This window comes from Pogoniulus pusillus, chromosome 10 (genome assembly GCF_015220805.1).
Source record: "Pogoniulus pusillus isolate bPogPus1 chromosome 10, bPogPus1.pri, whole genome shotgun sequence".
NCBI classification, from domain to species: domain Eukaryota; kingdom Metazoa; phylum Chordata; class Aves; order Piciformes; family Lybiidae; genus Pogoniulus; species Pogoniulus pusillus.
Window position 1 is genome coordinate 32823986 of NC_087273.1, and position 20294 is coordinate 32844279.

At 45.5% G+C, this 20294-nt stretch overlaps 1 long non-coding RNA gene across 3 annotated transcripts in view; it reads left to right on the forward strand.

The window, feature by feature from the left end:
• Positions 1 to 13135, forward strand: part of LOC135179028 (uncharacterized) — a 111306-nt gene extending 98171 nt beyond the window's left edge. The window contains exon 3 of one of the 3 annotated variants that reach the window (XR_010303870.1): positions 13020 to 13135. This is a non-coding gene — a long non-coding RNA (uncharacterized LOC135179028). Of the gene's footprint in view, positions 1 to 8082; positions 8551 to 12225; positions 12339 to 13019 lie in introns of those variants that run through there. The other 2 variants (XR_010303868.1, XR_010303869.1) reach the window with 2 other exon arrangements.
• The last annotated feature ends 7159 nt before the right edge of the window (positions 13136 to 20294 follow it).

Sequence of the window (20294 nt, forward strand, 5' to 3'; positions counted from 1 at the left end):
GGATCAGGACTGAAGGAAGAATAGACAGAGTCCTCCTGGGACAGCTGCCATTTAAGAAGAGACTTGACTCTGGTGATCCTTCAGCTTGATCCTGAAGATTATGTCCATGTGATGCAATCCCTTGTTGGTCAGTTAAGGGCCGCCTGGGCTGCCTGCTCTTCCCTGTAGGTGCCACCTCTGATTCTCTGCATCCCAAGGTGAGGCACAAGATATAGCAATGCCCTTGCTATTCCCAGGGGCAAGCCTAAGACAGAGCCTTTCTGCAGCCCAGCCCTTGCCAGTGACTCTTCCCCATCGGTGTTCTCACTGCTAGAAGCAGTCATTGTCTTGCAAACCTTCAGCATGTGCCAGCACTGGGCAGAGACTGAGCTGAGAAGTCAAATCCCTGATCAGAATCAATTCTGATCTAGCTCAAACCAGGACAGTGGGTCAAAATCATACATTTTCTTAACTTCCCTCTGTCATCTCCTGAGGGAAAACCCAGAGAAGCAGGATATTAACAAGGACAGATTGTTTTGTTCTATCTGTCTCATCCTAGTTCCAAATCAAAGCAAACTCAAGCTGCTATTTGGAGTCTCGCTGAAAGCACACAATCAATGTCAAGATTTATTGATTCTGAATGTTTCTGTTTCAGAACAAACAGATTGTTTGGTTTATCCCTTCTTATGCCACTTGAACTCTTTGAAGTGATGATTGTTCTGAGTCGTTATCTATTGCTCACTGACTACTGTTAGAAACAAAGGCAGGTCTTAGACAGATCACAGAATCATAGAATCCTAGAATCAATCAGGTTGGAAGAGATCTCCAAGATCATCCAGTGCAACCTTGTTAGAAACAAAGGCAGGTCTTAGACAGATCATGGAATCATAGAATCCTAGAATCAATCAGGTTGGAAGAGACCTCCAATATCATCCAGTCCAACCTAGCACCCAGCCCTATCCAATTAACTAGACCATGGCACTAAGTGCCTCATCCAGTCCCAAAATAGTCCCTTTTAGTAGCAATCTATTTATTTCCTGAAAAGTTCATAGAATGATGGAATGATTTTGGGTGGAGAAGAATTTCAAGATCATTGATTTCAAGTGCCATCCAACTCCACTGATTCTGGTGCTAAACCATGACACTCAGTGCCACAGATCTGCAGTGTCTCCAAATCTCTAGAGAGATACTGTGTCCAGTTCTGGGTACATCAATTCAAGAGAGATATTGAGGTGCTGGAACATGTCCAGAGATGGGCAACAAAGCTGGAGAGGAGCCTGGAACACAAACCCTATGAGGAGAGGCTGAGGGAGCTGGGGGTGTGCAGCCTGGAGAAGAGGAGGCTCAGAGGGGGACCTCATTGCTGTCTACAACTATCTGAAGGGAGGCTGTAGCCAGGTGGGGGTTGGTCTCTTCTGCCAGGCGAGCAGCAACAGAACAAGGGGACACAGTCTCAAGTTGTTCTGAGGAAAGTATAGGCTGGATGTTAGAAGGAAGTTGTTGTCAGAGAGAGTGATTGGCATTGGAATGGGCTGCCCAGGGAGGTGGTGGAGTCCCTGTCCCTGGAGGTGTTGAAGCAAAGCCTGTCTGAGGCACTTAGTGCCATGGTCTAGTTGATTGGACAGGGCTGGGTGCTAGGTTGAACTGGATGATCTTGGAGGTTTCTTCCAAACTGGTTGGTTCTGTGTGCTCTTCTCAGGGCTAAACAGCCCCAGGTCTCTCTGCATTTGTTCCTCACAGAGGTGCTCCAGGACCGTCCCCTCCACCCCTGGCACATTTTTAGCCTCCTCTGGCCTCTTGCCAGTAGTTCTCTGTCTCTCTTGAACTGGGGAGCCCAGGACTGGGCCCAGGACTCCAAATGTCACCTGCCAAGAACAGAGTAGATGGGGAGGAGAACTTCCCTCGAATTGCTAGTGGCACTTCCCAGTGCACCTCAGGAGACCTTTGGCTTTCTTGACCACAAGGGCACATTGCTGGCTCATGGTGAACTTGTCCACCAGCACTGATGCTGGATCCTTCTCCTTGGAGTTGCTTTCAAGAAGGTCAACCTCTCACCTGTACACATGCAGGACTCTACACTTGCCTGAGCTGACCTTTATGAGGTCCCCTTCCACCCACCTCTCCAGCCTTTTCAGCCTGTCACTCCTCCCTGCTCTGTGTGTGTGGTAGGAAGTGGAGGTGACAGGATAATGTCAAGGACTGAGTTGTTTCAAGTCTTTGTATTTTTGCTTTTTGTAGTTTTTTGTCCTGCATTTCTTTTGCTTCCCTGTACCCCAGCTCTTGAGGAGGACACAGATTGTATGGACCATCTGATGGACCATTATTTCATTGCAAGCTGTTTCCCTTTCTCATGGAAGGCTGTTAAAAACTTCTATTAGCTTTACCTTTCCATCTTCAAGAAGCTCAGTGAAGCATTTATGTTCTGAGCAGAGCTGAGGCAAGATTTGTCAAGGTAAATAATTTATTTGATGAGATCATCCATTGCAGCTGAAAAAAAGCCTGGCCACTTTCTGACCCATAAAACCTCCCACTGCTCTGCTGCTCTGAAATCATATCAATAACTCTCATAAAAGATGATCTTTTTTTGTCTCTCTGCAAATACCAACTTAATCAGTTATGTAGCCCAACATGTCTACTCCACTAGACTTTGAGCACTGACTTATTAAAAGGTTGAAAATGCAAATGTTTGTGCCAGGCTTTGGAAGGTTATAATGGTGAGGTAAAAAAATGGACTTTGGCTCATTCTGTCTCCTTCTCCTGACCTGGCTTTGAAGGCTCAAAACATGGAGAAGATAAAGGTGAGAACAGTTAAGTTTCTGAGCATTTGTGGCATGTTAGGTGCAGGGCAGACAATGCTGGGGGTGAAGTCTCCTGGCAAAGACTGAGGTTGTGCTGCTTTGCATAGAATACTGGGTCATTAGAATGTCCTCCACAAGAAGGAGCTGGAAAGCCTGGTGGACAGCAAGTTCACCGTGAGCCAGATGTGTGCTTGTGGCCAAGAAGGGCAATGGTCTCCTGGGGTGTATTAAGAATAGTGTGATTGAGAGAGAGAGTCTTCTACTCTAATCTGACCTAGTCAGGCCACAGTCCAGTGGGCCCAGTCCTGGGCTCTCCAGTTCAAGAGAGACAGAGAACTGCTGGAGAGAGGGCAGAGGAGGCTACACAAATGCTAGGGGGGTGAGACTGGTGCACCTTTGTGAGGAGCAAATGCAGAGACACCTGGGTCTATTTAGCCACTAGAAGAGCAGCCTGAGAAGGGATCTTCTCAATGCTGTTCAACATCTAAAAGTTGGTGGTCAAGAAGATGGAGCCACATTCAGTGGTGCCCAGTGACAAGTGACAATGGGCACAAACTGAAACCCAGGAGACTCCATCAGGAGAAACTTCTTGGCTTTGAAGGTGCCAGAGCCCTGGAGCAGGCTGCTCAGATAAGCTGTGGAGTCTCCTTCTCTGTACAGATTTCAAACCCACCAAGACATTATGATGCTGGGCAGCCTGCTGTGGGTGACCCTGCTTTAGCAGGGAGTTTGGGTTAGGGGATGTCCCAGAGGTCCTTTCCAACATCCACCACGCTGGCATTCCATGACTTTGCAAAAGCTGCTGCAAATTGTATGGTGAAGACCGTGGTGCCCCCTCCCAAACTAGAATGAGATGGATCTTCTCCAGCTATCCTTTCCCTCCCTTACAGCACATAACCCACATGTACATGTCTAGCTTTCTGTCCAGTTGATGAAGACTGTTTAACTATGCAGCTATTGAGTAGCATTTAAAGACATTCAATGGCTTACTCAGAAAATCTTTAAGTGCTCTTCTCCCATGGCTGACAAACAGTGACCTTTCCATTTGCAACTCAAATGATGCACGAAGAAGTGACTGCACAGCCAGGAATACTGTCAAGAGCTTAAAACCAATCCACAGCTCCCTGTCTGAACTACTCAGCAGCAACCAGTTGAGCCCAGCTCTGACATGGCAGGGTGAAAATTCTTGAGGTATAACACATAATGGATACTGGCTACAGGTGAAAGAGCAGGGTGGGAATGCATTGATTAGAGGTGCTGGAGCATATCCAAAGGTCAACAAAGCTGATGAAGGTTCTAGAGAACAAGTCTTATAAGGAGCAGATGAGGAAAGTGAGTTTGTTTAGTCTGGAGAAAAGGAGGTTGTGGAGAGACCACCTCATTCTCTACAACTCCCTGAAAGGAGATTGTAGCAAAATGGGTTGGTCTCTTCCCCCAAGGAACAAGTGTCAGAGAGATTGGCCGTTTGAATGGGCTGCCTGGGGAGCTGGTGGAGTCACCATCCCTGGAGGTGTTTAAAGGGAGATTGGATTGTCATGATTTAGTTAATTAGAAGGTGTTGGGTGATCAATGATCTCAAAGGTCTTTTCCAACTTGGTTGATTCTGTGAAGGGGAGAAACAGCTTCAAGTTGCCTCAGGGTGCATTGAAGTTGGGCACTAGGAAGAATTTTCTTCCCTGAAAGGATTGTCCAGCTCTGGAACAAGGCTGCACAGGGCAGTGTTAGAGTCTCTATATAGTAAGAGATTGAGAATCCATGTAGATGTGGTGCTAAGGGGCATTGTTTAGCACTGGGTTAGCAGTTGGGCTTTATGATTTTAAAGATCTCTTTCATTCAAAACAATTCTATGATTCAATGGACTTGGCAGTGCTAGGTCAAAGGCTGCATTTGGTGATCTTAAAAGATCTCTTCCAAACAAAACCACTTTATGACTCCAAGAGTTTTCTAGTCACTCATTTCTTTGCAACCAAACATTGCATTTCTGACAGAATTGCAAAGCTTGCAGAAGGAAAGAAAAATGTTTAAGGCTTATTCTGGTTTATGAAAGCCAAGAATTGGTTCTTTTAGGTCCCAGCTGCAGTTGGAAAGAATTTACAGAATCACAGAATTTCTCAGATTGGAAAAGACCTTCAGGATCATTGAGTGCAATCATTAGTTTCACACTGACAAGTCCTTGACTAAACCAAATCCCTCAGCACAACTTCAAATCATGATGAATCTCTCTGATTGGAAAGGACCACCAGGATCAGCCAGTCCAACCTTCATCCCAGCATCCTTCATCACTAGACTTAAGTGCCACATCCACTCTCCTTTGAAACACCTCCAGGGATGGTGACTCCACCACCTCCCTGGGCAGCCTGTGCCAGTGCCTGACCACCTGCTAAGTAAAGAACTTCCTCCCAACATCCAAACTAAACCTCCCATAATGCCACTTGAGGCCATTCCTCTTGTCCTATCATTAGTAATTTGGGAGTAGAGACCAGCTTCAGCCTCACTACAACCTCCTTTTAGGTAGCTGTAGAGGGCAATAAGGTCCCCTCTCAGCCTCCTTTTCACCAGACTAAACAACCCCAGTTCCTTCAGCTGCTCCTCATAGGTTATGTTTTCCAGACCTCTCCCCAGCTTCCTTGCTCTTCTCTGCACCTGCTCCAGCACCTCAATGTCCCTCTTATACTGTGGTGACCAAAACTGGACACAGTACTTGAGGTATGGTCTCAGGAGTGCTGAGTATAGGGACATGATCACCTTCCTACTCTTGCTGCTCACACCATTGCCAGGATGTTGTTGGCCTTTTGGCCACCTGGGCACACTGCTGGCTCACGTTCAGCCAGCTGTCCACCAACACCCCCAGGTCCCTTTCCACCAGGGAGCTCTCTAGACACTCCTCCTCCCAGCCTGTAGGGCTGCCGGGGGCTGTCATGGCCAAAGTGCATGACCTGGCACTTGGCCTTGTTAAACCTCATGCAATTGGGCTCAGCCCATTGCTCCAGCTGCTTGTGCACAGATGTTGAAATGTCACAAAGGTATTCATGCAGAAAAGTAGGTGCTCTTATTGGCCCCAGCGTGCTGTCAAACGACATTGCTTCCATACTGGTTCCTTCCTGGTGGTTGTGGCTCAGTGTCACCTCTTTTGGTTAATTCAGGCTTAAAATTGCAACTTTCTGATCCATACCTTAAAATCCACACATGCTAGGGTGACAAACTGATGCTTCTGTGCCTCTCACAATGAGGCTTTTGAATTGACCTTCAACCATTCCTATAGCAATGGCTCACAGCGCTTCAAAGAGTGATGAGTGATCGCTTCTAACTTCATTAATGACTCTGCTAATTAGATAGTTAATCATGTCAGCTTGAAAGCTGGAGAAAAAAAAGATAAGGAATCATGGCTCCTCTTTTCATAAATTCATGCCTCTTTTTGGTTTCATTGTAAAAAAAGACAGCAGTACAAAATTTAGGCTGGAGGTGAGGAGAAAGTTCTTCACTGAGAGAGTCATTGGACACTGGAATGGGCTGCCCGGGGAGGTGGTGGAGTCGCCGTCCCTGGAGCTGTTCAAGGCAGGATTGGACGTGGCACTTGGTGCCATGGTCTAGCCTTGAGCTCTGTGGTAAAGGGTTGGACTTGATGATCTGTGAGGTCTCTGCCAACCCTGATGATACTGTGATACTGTAACTCTATGCAAGCATGTTTTGAGCTTTGTAGAGGGAAAAAACCTCCCAAAGACAAAAAAAATTGCTCTCATGGAAAGAAAATAAGGAAAGATGTTTGTGTGCCAGGATTCAAAGTCATAGTGCTGAGATTTATGCCTCTTCAGAAGTTCTTTCATGGTTTTATTTCCAAGGTATTCATCAAAAATCAGGGCAAAGCCCACGTCATGCTGAGAGACATGGTTTAGTGGTAGGCTTAGCAGTGCTGGGTTAATGGTTGGACTCAGAGATCTTAAAGGTCTTTTCCAAAGTAAATGATTCTGTGATCACTTTTGGAGAACTATGGTGCATATAAAGAAATGGGATTGAATTAAGTCTAGTAAAGAATGGGTCAAGGAACAGAGGGAGCACAGAATCGTAGAACCATAGAATCAGCCAGGTTGGGAGAGACCTCCAAGATCATCCAGGCCAACCTAGCAACCAGCCCTGTCCAATCAACCAGACCATGGCACTAAGTGCCTCAGCCAGGCTTTTCTTGAGCACCTCCAGAGGCAGCGACTCCACCACCTCCAAATACTTCAGAAAAGTTTATCAGGGTTTGTGGTGCATTTTATACACTTTGGAGTGCTTCAAGCTTTTGATTTTCAATAGTAAAATCAGGATCTCCTGATGCAAGATGTGTAGATGTGGTGCTGAGGGACATAGTTTAGTGGTGATTTACCAATCTCGGGTTAATGGTTGGACCAGGCATTCTTAATAGATCTCTTCCAACATAAGAACGACAGGACAAGGGGTAATAGGTCTAAACTGGCAGAGGGGAGATTTAGACTAGATGTTAGGAGGAAGTTCTCTACAGTGAGGGTGATGAGACACTGGAACTGGTTTCTCAGGGAGGTTGTTGATGCTTCCTCCCTGGAGGTGTTCAAGGCCCGGTTCAATGAGGCCTTGAGCAACCTGCTCTAGTGGGAGGTGTCCGTGCCTATGGTGGGGGGTTGGAGCTGGATGATCCTTGAGGTCCCATCCAACCTAGACCATTCTATGCTTCTACAAGCAGTTCCATGGTTTGTTATAGAATGATAGAATCAGCCAGATTGGAAGAGACCTCCAAGATCATCCAGTCTAACCTAGCACCCAGCTATATTCAGTCAACTAGACCATGGCACTAAGTGCCTCATCCAGTCTTTTCTTGAACATCTCCAGGGACAGTGGCTCCACCACCTCCCTGGGCAGCCAATTCAGCCAGGTTGGAAGAGACCTCCAAGGTCATCCAGTCCAACCTAGCACCCAGCCCTATCTCATCAACTAGCCCATGGCACTAAGTGCCTCATCCAGTCTTTTTTTGAACGTTTCCAGTGATGGTGACCTGATGGATGTTGGTTGTTGGGTTTTTTTCCTCCCAAACCTCAGGGGAAATATCAAGGTGAGAGACAAATAATATTAAAGATGGATGAACACTAAGAAGCTTTACACACTAGGTCACCTGTGCTACCCACAAATGTCCAGGATATGTAGGTGTGAGCAGGATAATGCCCAGATTCCCCATAAAGCAACATCAGCCCAACATCAGCTCCCCAGAGAAACACTGGGTCCACTGATGACTGAAATCAGATTGAAGAGCATTTTTAGCAGGCTTTTTTCTCTCTCTCTCTTTTATTTATAGAGTTTGTCTCAATGAAATCAGATGTTGCTGCTATCTTCCATATATGATTTATATATTTTCATCTGCTGGAGATGAAAAATGGTTTTCTTATTGCCTCACAGCCTTTGGAATAATTCACTCAGAAGAAGAAGAAAAAAAAACAGGGGAAAGTTTGGCATTCCTTCTGTACCTAAAGCTGCTTTTCATTTTGGTTGCACTCTGTAGGGAGCATGTGAAGAGCACTGAGTAAAGATCAAAGATAGCAACCAGTTATTCTTCATCATTCCTGCAGCTTAAGAAACACTGTACATCTCCCAGAAATTTGAGCTGTAATGAAAAAAAGTCACCTATAAACCTTTATTGACAACAGGCTTGTGCAAGAGGAGGCTCTCTAGTTTCCAATTCATGGGACTGTATTTGAAATGTCACTGGAACCGCCTCTGGTTTGATGGTGGCAGCTTGTAAAAGCATCACCTGTAAAGTGAGGGGAAGGGAAGACATCCATAGGGAGCTGGACCTATATGTGGGCCCATGTGAACCTTGTGAGGTGCAACAAGGCTGATTGCAAGGTCCTGTACTTAGCTGGGGCAATTCTTAGCTGGGCAAGGGGATGAAGGGATGGGTTACAGCCCCTCAGAGGAGAATTTGGAGTTGCTGGTGAGTGAAAAGTTGGACAGGAGCCTTCAATGTGAGCTCACAGCCCAGAAGCCAACTGTGTCCTGGGCTGCATCCCTAGCAGTGTGGGCAGCAGGTGGAGGGAAGTGGTGGAGTTGCCACCCCTGGAGGTGTTCAAGCAAAGCCTGGCTGAGGCACTTAGTGCCATGGTCTAGTTGATTGGACAGAGCTGGGTGCTAGGTTGGACTGGATGATCTTGGAGGTCTCTTCCAACCTGGTTGATTCTATGAAATAGACCTTTAGGGAATCTATCACCAGGACTTCCACCCATAGCAGAGCTGTCCTCAACTCTGCGCTTAGCAGAGGGGAAATATGGAGCTGTTGGAGTGTGTCTACAACAACGTGGGAGGGATGGAAGTCCTCTGCTGTGAAGACACATTGAGAAATTTGGAGTTGTTCAGTCTGGAGAAGAGAAGGCTCCAAGGAGACCTTCTTATGGTCTTTTACTACTGAAAGGGGCCAGTAAGAAAGCTAAGAACAGTCTTTTTGCAGGGCCTGTTGTGGTTGGACGAGGGGTGATGGTGTTAAACTAAAAGAGGGAGATTCAGACTAGATAGGAAGGAGAAATATTTCACACTGAGAGTGGTGGGACACTGCCCCAGGTTGCCCAAAGAGGTGATAGTAGATGCCTCATCCCTGGAACCATTCCAGGTCAGGTTGCTTGGGATTCTATACCACCTGCTCTGATAGCAGATATCCTTGCTGACTGTGGGGGGATTGGGCTAGATGACACTTGAAAGTTCCTTCCAACCTAAAACATCCTATGGTTTCATGAAAGTTTGGTTGGGACATGAAGACAAAAATGAAAGGCAGAGAATGGTAAAAGTCTGGGAATGAAGGAAGGGAGGAAAGGAAGGAAGGGAGGGAGGGAGAGAGAAAGAAAGAGAGAGAGAAAGAAAGGAAGAAAGAAAGAAAGGAAGGAAGAAAGGAAGAAAGGGAGGGAGAGAGAGGGGAAGGGAGGAAGGGAAGGAAAGAAAAAGAAAGGAAGAAAGAAAAGAAAGAAAGGAAGGGAGAGATAAAGGGAGAAAGGGAGAAAGAAAGGGAGGGAGAGAGAGGGGAAGGGAGGAAGGGAAGGAAAGAAAAAGAAAGGAAGAAAGAAAAAGAAAGAAAGGAAGGAAGGAAGGAAATAAAGAGAGAAAGAAAACAAACCAACCCAAGCATTATTGAATAGAATTTGTAAGCAGTGATCTGAGAGCTACCAGGAAATTTCTGTTAGCCCCATATTTAAGACAGTTGAGACTTGGCATTTAAACTCTTATTTCCCCCAGGTAAAGATGAGGCATATTTAGAGAAGGAGCAGTTGAAGGAAGAGAAAGAGTGGGTAAAACCCTGAGAAATGTGAGCGACATCAAAATTAAGAATTGATGTACAGGGAGTCAAAATAAATTGTGGGGATTAAAATAAAGTGAGGCCAGTTCAGGAGCTCTCCTTGAATCTTCACTTAACTCATGAAACAAAATGCTGCCTTTTAGTTCTGCCTGTTGGATTTGGACAATAAAGTGATTATTTGCTAGAGATGGTAGCTATTAAATTATATTGGTAGGGGCTTCTTCTCAAGAGAAATAACATTTATGTCTAAAAGAGTGACAATCTCATTTTACCCACATCAATATTCCTAGCTTGGTGTATTCTCCTTTCCCAGCACAATACAGGCTACTAAAATAATTGTTGTTCTCTGTCCTTTCTATTGAGTTAAGAGCATTTTCAGCTGAGGCAAAGCAGTTTTTGAACCACATCTTTTGCATTCTTGGAAATGCATCTTCATCACTCTGCACAATGCTTATGTAATCACTAATATTGAATGTTTTACACATGTGAATATCAAAGGAGGAGATACTGGGTTTAAATAGCAGCAGAATTCTGTTTGTTTCTTCACCTGGTGTTCAAAAATCCTGTAGGCATGGCACTTCAGAGCATGATTTAGTGGGCGTGGTGGTGTTGGGTTGATGGTTGCACTTGGGAAGACTTTTCAAGCTGTAATGATTCTATGATTCATCTAAATACTCTTTATTGATGCAAAGAGACAGTGGAACATCCTGAGCTCTAGAAGCACTGAGGAGAATGGTGATCTAGTTGGGGATGTCCCTGCTTACTGCAGAGGGGTGCAACTAGTTGACCTTTAAAGGTCCCTTCCAGCTCTTGTGGCCAGGAGGACCAATGCCATTCTGGGGGGTATTAGAAGGGCTGTGGCTAGTAGATCAAGAGAGGTTCTCCTGCCCCTCCACTCTGCCCTGGTGAGGCTGCATCTGGAGTACTGTGTCCAGTTCTGGGCCCCCTAGTTCAAGAGACACATGGAACTGCTTGAGAGAGTCAGCACAGAGCCACAAAGGTGATGAAGGGAATGGAACATCTCCCTTACAGGGAGAGCCTGAGGGAGCTGGGGCTGTGCTGCTTGGAGGAGACTGAGAGGTGACCTCATGCATGTTTATAAGTATGTAAAGGGAGTGTTAGGAATGTGGAGCCAGGCTCTGCTGGGTGATGCCCAATGACAGGACAAGGGGCAATGGGTGGCAGTTGAGGCATAGGAAGTTTCATATAAACATGAGAACAGTCTCAAGTTGTGCCAGGGGAAGTATAGGCTGGATGTTAGGAGGAAGTTCTTCACAGAGAGAGTGATTGGCATTGGAATGGGCTGCCCAGGGAGGTGGTGGAGTCACCATCCCTGGAGGTGTTGAAGTAAAGCCTGGCTGAGGCACTTAGTGCCATGGTCTAGTTGATTGGCCAGGGCTGGGTGCTAGGTTGGCCTGGATGATCTTGAAGGTCTCTTCCAACCTGGTTGATTCTATGATGAGGAATTTTTTTCCCCTGTGAGGGTGACAGAACACTGGAACAGGCTGCCCAGGGGAATTGTGAAGTGTCCCTCTCTGGAGATATCGAAGACCCAACTCGATGTGTTCCAGTGTGATCTGTTGTAGGTGATTCTGCTCTGCCAGGGAGGGTTGGACTGAAGAAGCTTTCAAGGTCCCTTCTAGCCCCTGACATTCTGTGATTCTGTGAACTCAGTGAACTCTAATATTTCGTGATGCTATGATAATCAGAACTCTCATCCATATGTCTCAGAGTAGTTTAAAAATGGAACTTCCCCCATTTTACAAGTGGAAACCAAAGAGTATGCACAAGGTCTTCTTGCAGATTGCCTATAACACCACAATCAGAACTGGCAACAAGGGCTGGTGACTCCATTTCTTCCCATCATTGGCAATGTGGAAGGCTGAGATGTAGAAAACCAAACCTGCCTCTCAGGATCATTCACTTGGGAGGAAGCATCAGCCTCTCTTCATCCTCAGAGATGGGTTTCATTTTTATCAAGTGTCATAGAAAACAAACCTACTCCAAGCAAGTAATTAGTATAAACATGTTTCAGATGAATTGATAGTGTCAATAAACTCTAAAGGCTTTGCTTGCTTTGTTTTGATTCAAATAGAGCAAGATTCAGATATTCATTGTTCCAAATTGTCTCTGAAACCATCTCTGTGTCTATTTTGACAGTCCCTTTCTCAAAGCTATTCCCCCCAGGATTTCCACCCACGATTGCATTGGCAAGACAATATGAGGGAAGCATCAGACTCTGCTTTATGAAGAAATGAATAAATCTCTTACATAGCAACCACCTAAAAGTAAAATCAAAGTCATTTATCTCAGATGCTCTGACTTTAGACATTTTTAACTGCTTGTTGAGATATATAAATGCATCTTGAGAGCATACAGCTGAATTTTTCTTGCTTTTACTTACAACTTTTGCAGAATCATAGAATGGTTTAGCTTGGAAAGGACTTTTAGAGGTCATCTAGTCCAACCCTCCTGCAGTCAGCAGGGACATCTGCAACATCTGCAGGTTGCTCAGAGCCCCAGACAATCTGACCTCGAATGGCTCCAGTGATGGGGCACCTACCACCTCTCAGGGCAAGCTGGGCCAGTGTCTCACTACCCTTACTGAAAGCATTTATTCATTCTATCCAGTCTGAGCCCCCCCTCTTTTAGTTTAAACTCATCACCCCTGATCCCATCACAACAGACCCTGCTAAAATGTTTGTCTCCATCTTTCTTTGTGACCCCTTTCAGAAGTGAAAGACCCCAAGGCTCTGCCAATTCTTTCCTCGCTTTAACTTTCACAAGCCCTTTTTGCTGCAGTGCAGTGAGCCTGCTTCCAAAACTGACACAGAGGCTGAGCTGTGCTGCAGTTACAGCAAAGGTGGAATCCCATATCACCAGTAGCACCAATTGCCTGTAACATCATCCTGAAACTGGGCAAACCCCACTGCTTTCATTTTCCTATCCCGCAGATATCCAGAGTCCCTGGAGGGAATGCAGAGGTGATGAATCACCAGGCTGTGATACTGTGATTTTCTGAGCTATTCCTCTGGTGAATTTGCTTCCACAGAGGCTTGGTCAACTGATGGAAAGGTTTGTGCACCAGATTTATCCACATTTAGCTTTAGGCTGTGTCTCATGTACCAATATTTCACACAAAATCAGACACATTTTAAGGACTAGAAGACTGGGGTCACTCTTCCCTACCTTTCATTTTTGCAAGCAAGAAGTCAAAAGCAGTGAAGGAACAATAGTGGATTTTGTTGACTCCCTATGGCAGTGAGAAATGAGTTTTGGGATGCAGGTACAACATTTAGATGAAGGTTTTTCATCAGTCTAAATTGTGGTTGGATTAAGGCCAAAGATTTTTGACACTCTTAAACGTAAGGATAATATTTTGAATGGGAGGTACCCAAAATATCCCCATCTTATGTGGAATCAGAATCAGGAAGACTTGGAAACACCTCTAAAATCATCATGTCCAAGCATCAACTCAACACCACCATGCCCATATCATGAAGTGCCATCTCTACATGTTTCTTCAACACCTCCAGGGATGGTGACTCCACCACTTCCTTGGGCAGCCTGTTCCAATGCCTGACCACTCTTTCAGGAGAGAGATTTTTCCCAATGCCCAATCTAAGTCTCTCCTGCTGCAACTCGAAGCCATTTCCTCTTGTCTTATTGCCAGCTGTGTGAAACAAAAGACCAACACCCACCCGACTGCAAGCTCCATTCAGACAGTTGTAGAAAGCAGGAAGGTCTCCTCTGAGCTTTGTCTTCTCCAGACTGAGCAATCCCAGCTCTCTCAGCTGCTATGTCCAGAGAGTTCAGGCATGAAGACTTGATTCAAGCCTTTAAACACTACCTTAATAAATTAATTCAGTGTTTTCACAAGTGCCATTTTGTGTGAAGATAGAAGCTCCTAGGTTCCAGTTTCTGGCCTTTGCTCCATATTCTGTCACTGGGTACCATGGAAAAGAGTCTGGCTCCATCCTCTTGATCTCCACCCTTGGCTGTTGATCAGCACTGAGAAGATGTCCTCTCAGGCTGCTCTTCTCCAAGCTAAACAGCCCCAGGTCTCTCAGCCTTTCCCCCTCACAGAGATTTTCCAGTCCCCTCAGCATCTTCATAGCCTCTCTCCAGTAATTCCTTGTCTGGCTTGAACTGGGGAGCCCATAACTGGATGTAGAACTCCACATGTGGCTTGACTAGGGCAGAGTACAGTGAAAAGACAACCTCCATCAATCTGCTGATCGCACTCTTAATGCACTCCAGGAGACCATTAGCCTTCTTGGCTATGATGGCACATTGCTGGCTCATGAAGAACTCTTGTGTCCACCAGGACTGCCAGTTCCATCCCCACAGAGCTGCTTTCCAGCAGGACAATTCCTCATCTATACTTTTGCAGGGTTTATTCCTCCCCAGTTGCAGGATCCTTCACTTGCCCTGGCTGAACTTTAGGCAGTCACTCACCCAACTCACCAGCCTGCCTTGATCACATAAACTGTGTCTAAGGAGTTAAATAAGGCTGCTTGAATACCTCCAAAAACTTGAAAGGGAAGAAAGAAAGTGTCAGAGCTGTGAAACCAATCAATTGTTAAATCCCTGTTCTCCCCCTCTCTGTGTTCAGCGATGTGTGATTAGTTCAGATGAAATTTCTCTGAATCCAGAGCTGACAGCAGATGTTGTGCTCAGCCACTGTGATTGCTGATAGAAAAGGATTTAGTCTTATCTTCTCTCACTTGGTTCTGTCTTGGAATTTCTGCCTGTATCAGGAATAATGTGGCCAGCAGGAGTAGGGAAGGGATTGCCCCCTGTACTTAGCACTGGTGAGGCCACATCTTGAAGACTGGGTTCAGTTTTGGGGACCTCACTACCTCACTACAAGAAGAACATTGAGGTGCTGCAGTGTGTGCAAAGAAGCTGGTGGAAGTTCTGGAGAACAAGTCTTATGAGGAGAGGCTGAGGGAATTAAGGTTGTTAAGTCTGGAGAAAAAGAGGCTGAGGGGAGACCTTCTCACTCTGTGTAACTCCCTGAAAGGAGGTTGGAATGAGTTGGAGGTTTGTCTCTTTTCCTGAGTAGCAAGTGATAGGACAAGAATTAACAGCCTCAGGTTGCACCAGGGTAGGTTTAGGCTGGAAGTGAGGAAAAATTTCTTTCCTGAAGGAGTGGTCAGGCATTGGAACAGATTCACAGAATCACAAATTCACAGAATGTCAGGGGCTGGAAGGGATCCTGAAAGATTGCCCAATCCAACCCCCCTGCCAGAGCAGGATCACCTACACCAGATCACCCAGGAATGCATCCAGGTGGGTCTTGACTATCTCCAGAGAGGGAGGCTCCACAACTCCCCTGGGCAGTCTGTTCCAGTGTTCTGCCACCCTCACAGAGAGGAAATTCCTGCTCATGTTGCCATGAAACTTCCTATGCCTCATCTTCCGCCCATTGCCCCTTGTCCTGTCACTGGGCATCACCAGGAGGACCCTGGCTCCCTCCTTTTGACACTCGCTCTTTATGTATTCATGAACATGAATGAAGTCATCTCAGTCTCTTCTCCAAGCTAAAGAGCTCCAGCTCCCTCAGCCTTTCTTGATAAGGAAGATATTCCAATTCCTTGATCATCCTTGTGGCTCTGTGCTGGACTCTCTCTCCATCACTTCTCTGTCCTTGAACTGATGGGCCCAGAACAGGCTACTCAGGGAGGTGATGGAGTTACCATCCCTGGAGGTGTTAAGAAAAAGGTATGACACTTCAGGATATGGTTTAATGGCAATGATGGTGTTGGGTTAGTGTTGAACTCAATGATCTGAAAGTCCTGTTTCAACCAAAACAATTCTATGTTTCTATGAAAAGTTATGCTTGAGGAAGACAGGGTCTCCTCCCCCAGAACTGAGCTTTGCTTCCATGTGTTTGCATCTGAAACTAATCAAGTAGATAAATATAAGGTGAGAAGTTTCACTGGGGCTTGGGATGGGAGGCATCACATTGTGCCTAAGAAAGTATGAAGCATTCAGTTATTTCATAGAATCATAGAGTGGCTTGAGCTGGAATGTACCTTGGAGGTCATCTAGTTCCAGCCCCCCCTGCCATGGTCAGTGACACCTACAAGACCAGATTGCTCAAAGCTCCATCCAGCCTAGTCCTAAACACTTCCTATCCACATCTCTGGGCCCTCATAATAAAGAACTTCAAAGTAATTTCACTCAATCCTTGCTGCTGGGCACTGCCTGGAGTGGTTTCCATTGATTGTCCAGTTTATCTTACAACAGGAGGTGCTTTCTTTTCTCATATCTAGATGGAATTTTGCTCTGTGTCATCAACAACATTTCCAGGGCACATTTTTTTGTTTAATGTATTAAGAAAGGGTCCTTTTGTCTGCTGAGAGCCACATTCCAGAAGAGATCAGATTATTCCTTTGTTAATACCCATCAGTGTGCCAGGCAACACATTAGTTAAAAGCAGTTTTGGGTCATGTTGTGCCATCAACCTTTTGAAGCGCATGGCAAGTGGATCAGAAACAACAGGGAGTCCTGTTTAATAGGCAATTCTGTGCCTGAGGATATTTGCTAAGAGCTGCACTATTTTCTTGGATGAGATGAGAAAGAGCAAAGAAATTGGCACATCATTTGAAAATACAGTTCTTTCCATACAGCTTGTTCAAATTAAGGCAGTCCTGGAGCTCTGGATGGAGTTTAATTGGGTAGGCACAGGAGAATAATCAGGAAAAGAGGGAGAAATTGGATAGCACTGCTTGTGGCATGAACACAGCTTCCAGAAAGGGGGACTGCTTTTTTGGTTTTAATTAGGAAGTGAAGGGCTGGCAGTTGGTTGAGGTGGGCTATGATTCAGCAGAGCACTTTTGCATGTAAGCAAATGAGACACAAGCAGGTCCTCAAGGTGTTTAATCAGCAAAATCTGCCCAGAGAGAGTTGGTTGACCCCACCTCTGGAAACATCCAAGGTTAAGTAGGATGGGTTTCTAAGTAACCTTATCATAGAATCATAGAATCAAGCAGGTTGGAAGAGACCTCCAAGATCATCCAGGCCAACCCATCCCCCAGCCCTAGCCAGTCAACCAGACCATGGCACTAAGTGCCTCATCCAGAGGCACTTCCTGAAGACCTCCAGGGACGGTGCCTCCACCACCTCCCTGGGCAGCCCATTCCAATGCCAATCACTTTCTCTGTGAAGAACTTCCTCCTAACATCCAGCCTGTACTTCCCCCAGCACACCTTGAGACTTGATCTAGTTGAAGATGAAGGCAAAGTGATGTTGGTTCTTCATTAGCAACAGCAGTGTTGGGGGGAGTGGGCGGGGTGTGCTCAACTTGTTAAGTAGGTTGTTTTTTATGATTTGTAGTTGTTAATTGAACTAAAATATTGGATAGAATAAAAAGAAACTACTGAATGGGCTGCCCAGGGAGGTGGTGGAGTCACCGTCCCTGGAGGTGTTCAAGAAAAGCCTGTCTGAGGCACTTAGTGCCATGGTCTGGTTGACTGGCTAGGGCTGGGTGCTAGGTTGGGCTGGATGATCTTGGAGGTCTCTCCCAGCCAGCTTGATTCTATGATTCTGTGTCCTTGCTGAGTGTCTGTGGTGTGACCAGATGTCCTTTACAGATTCCCTTTAACCCAAACTGTTCTATGATTCTCCTCTTCTGAGCTCTGCAGATAGGTGGTCCCTGTTCCTACAGTGTCTCCATCCCCTGTGCTCTCCATTCTACTGTCCCCTAGGAAATCAGGAAAAGGTGGGCTCTCCTTTTACACCCATGGCAGTGAATGGAAAGGCAGGGCTGAGAAAATTCAAACCTCTTGCAAAGTTCTCACAAAGCCACATGGAACAGCAGGCTTGTTAAAAAAAACAGGCATCAGCACAACTTTCTCTCCTACATTTTATTTGACAATGACAAAGGTCTGTTGTGACAGGATAAGAGGTGATGGATTTGAACTAAAAGAGGATGATTTAGACTGGAGTCACAGATTCATGGAATGACTTGGGCTATAACAGACACTAAAGATCATCTAGTTTCAACCTCCCCTTCCACTACACCAGACTGCACAAGGCCTTATTCAATCTGGCCTTGAATAGTATCCATCACCTTCCTGAGCAGCCTGCAAGGACATTGTTAGCAATGACAGTGGTGAAACACTGGCCCATGGTGCCCAGACAGGTGGTAGATGCCCCATCCCTGGCATTATGCCAGGCCAGGTCTTTTGGGGTTCTGAGCAACCTGCTGTAGTTTAAGATCATAGAATCATAAAGGTTGGAAATGACCTCAAAGCTCATCTAGTTCCAACCCCTTGACATGGGCAAGGACACCTCCCACTAGAACAGGTCACTCAAGGCCTCATCCAGCCTGGCCTTGAACACCTTCAGGGAGGAAGCATCCACAACCTCCCTGGACAACCTGTGCCAGTGTCTCACCACCCTCACTGCAAAGAACTTCTTCCTAACATCTAGTTTAAATCTCCCTTCTGCCAGTTCCATCATTCCTTATCCTGTCATTACAAGACCTTATCAATAGTCTCTCCCCAGCCCTCCTGTAGGCCCCCTTCAGGTGCTTGAAGGCTACTCCAAGGTCTTGTCAAAGCCTTCTCCATACTGAAGAGCCCCAACTCTCTGTCTCTGTTCCTGTTCAATAAACAAGGCTGGGTCTAGATGATCTTTAAAGGTCCCTTCCAACCCAAACCGTTCCCTGATTCTCAATCATTGTGGCCATTTGGTGCTCAGGTGTGCTCCTTATTTTGCTCTGCATGGCTTGCTGTTTATCAAATGTTGTTTTGTCTCTCTTTTGGGTTCTTGTTTGAGTATTTTCTGTGCAGACAGAAGTAGAAGAAATGTAGAAGTAGCAGTGATGATTTTTGACCAAAATAATAACTTTTTTAAAAAAAGAAATACAAGTTTCCCTTAAAAAGTATTCTTCAAGAGTGAAGTTGTTCATGAGCAAATGTCTACATTTATAAAGGTTAAACCAAACTCAGTCTACAATTTTCATGATTCAGATTCTTTTCCTGCTTCTTTTGATATTGAGCTCATGCCAGCCTAATGAAAATGCAAATATGTTCAACCACTTACAGTCTTCAAGAGATGAAAAATGCCTTTTCTGTTCCACAGCCCTTTGAGAGGCTCTATTGAGATGTTATCACTGGGTAAATATTCCAGGCAGTCTAAAGCACCCCTTGCCAATCAAAGCAACAAAACCTGAAGTCATGTGGAGCTGTAAAACTTATCAAAATAAGTGGATGACTTTATTAGAAAACCAAAACCAGAGAGTGGTGACAAGTGGAATTCTCTGCTTCTTTCTCTGAGTGTTATTGATTACCTCAGAAAGTCAGAACCATGAGTCTGTTTCAGCTGAGGTATTGGCTAACTAATCCTGGATCAATTTTGTCTTTAGTGAGAGGTCTTGTAAGTGAAATTATGAAGGAGTGTTTTAAATGGTAGCAACTTAGGGAAGGAGAAATGTGGAGGGGAAGATTTTGGTAGAATCAGACAATGTGAGAGGTTGGAAGGTTGCTTTGGAGGTCGTTTAGTCCGATGTCCCTGCTAAACAGGGTCACTCACATCAGGCTGCACAGGATCACCATGCCCAGGTGGGTTTGGAATCTCTCCAGAGAGGGAGACTCCACAGACCCCCTGGACAGCCTGCTGCAGGGGTCCAGCACCCTCGCAACAAAGAAGTTTCTCCACATGTTTAGATGGCATCTCCTGGGTTCCAGTTTGTGCCTGTTTCCCCTTATCCTGTAACTGAGCACCACTGAAAAGAATCTTGCCCCATCCTCTTGAGCCTCATCTTTTAGCTCTTGTCGAGCACTGCTAAGATCCCTTCTCAGTCTGATCTTCTCCAGGCTAAATAGCCCCAGGTCTCTCAGCCTTTTCTCCTCACAGAGATTCTCCAGTCCCCTCAGTACATTTGGAGCTTCTCCTGGACTCTTTGCAATAGTTCCCTGTCTCTCTTGAACTAGGGAGTCCAAAGCTCGACCCAGTATTCCAGATGTGGCTCCACTGGGGTGGGAAGCTATCATTTCCCAAGGAAATAAGAGAAGTTTCATGATAAAGCAATGATAAGAATTACAAATTATGACATTAAAAATAGTAAATTATTGATTTAAAGCTCAGAAGTGGAACAAGAGGGGAACTGACATTATTTTGAATGTATTAAATACAGTACAGAGAGAAATGTAGCTAAATGCTGACCAAAATCCATGTCAGAAGTAAGGATAATAACTTAAAATCATTAGCATAGT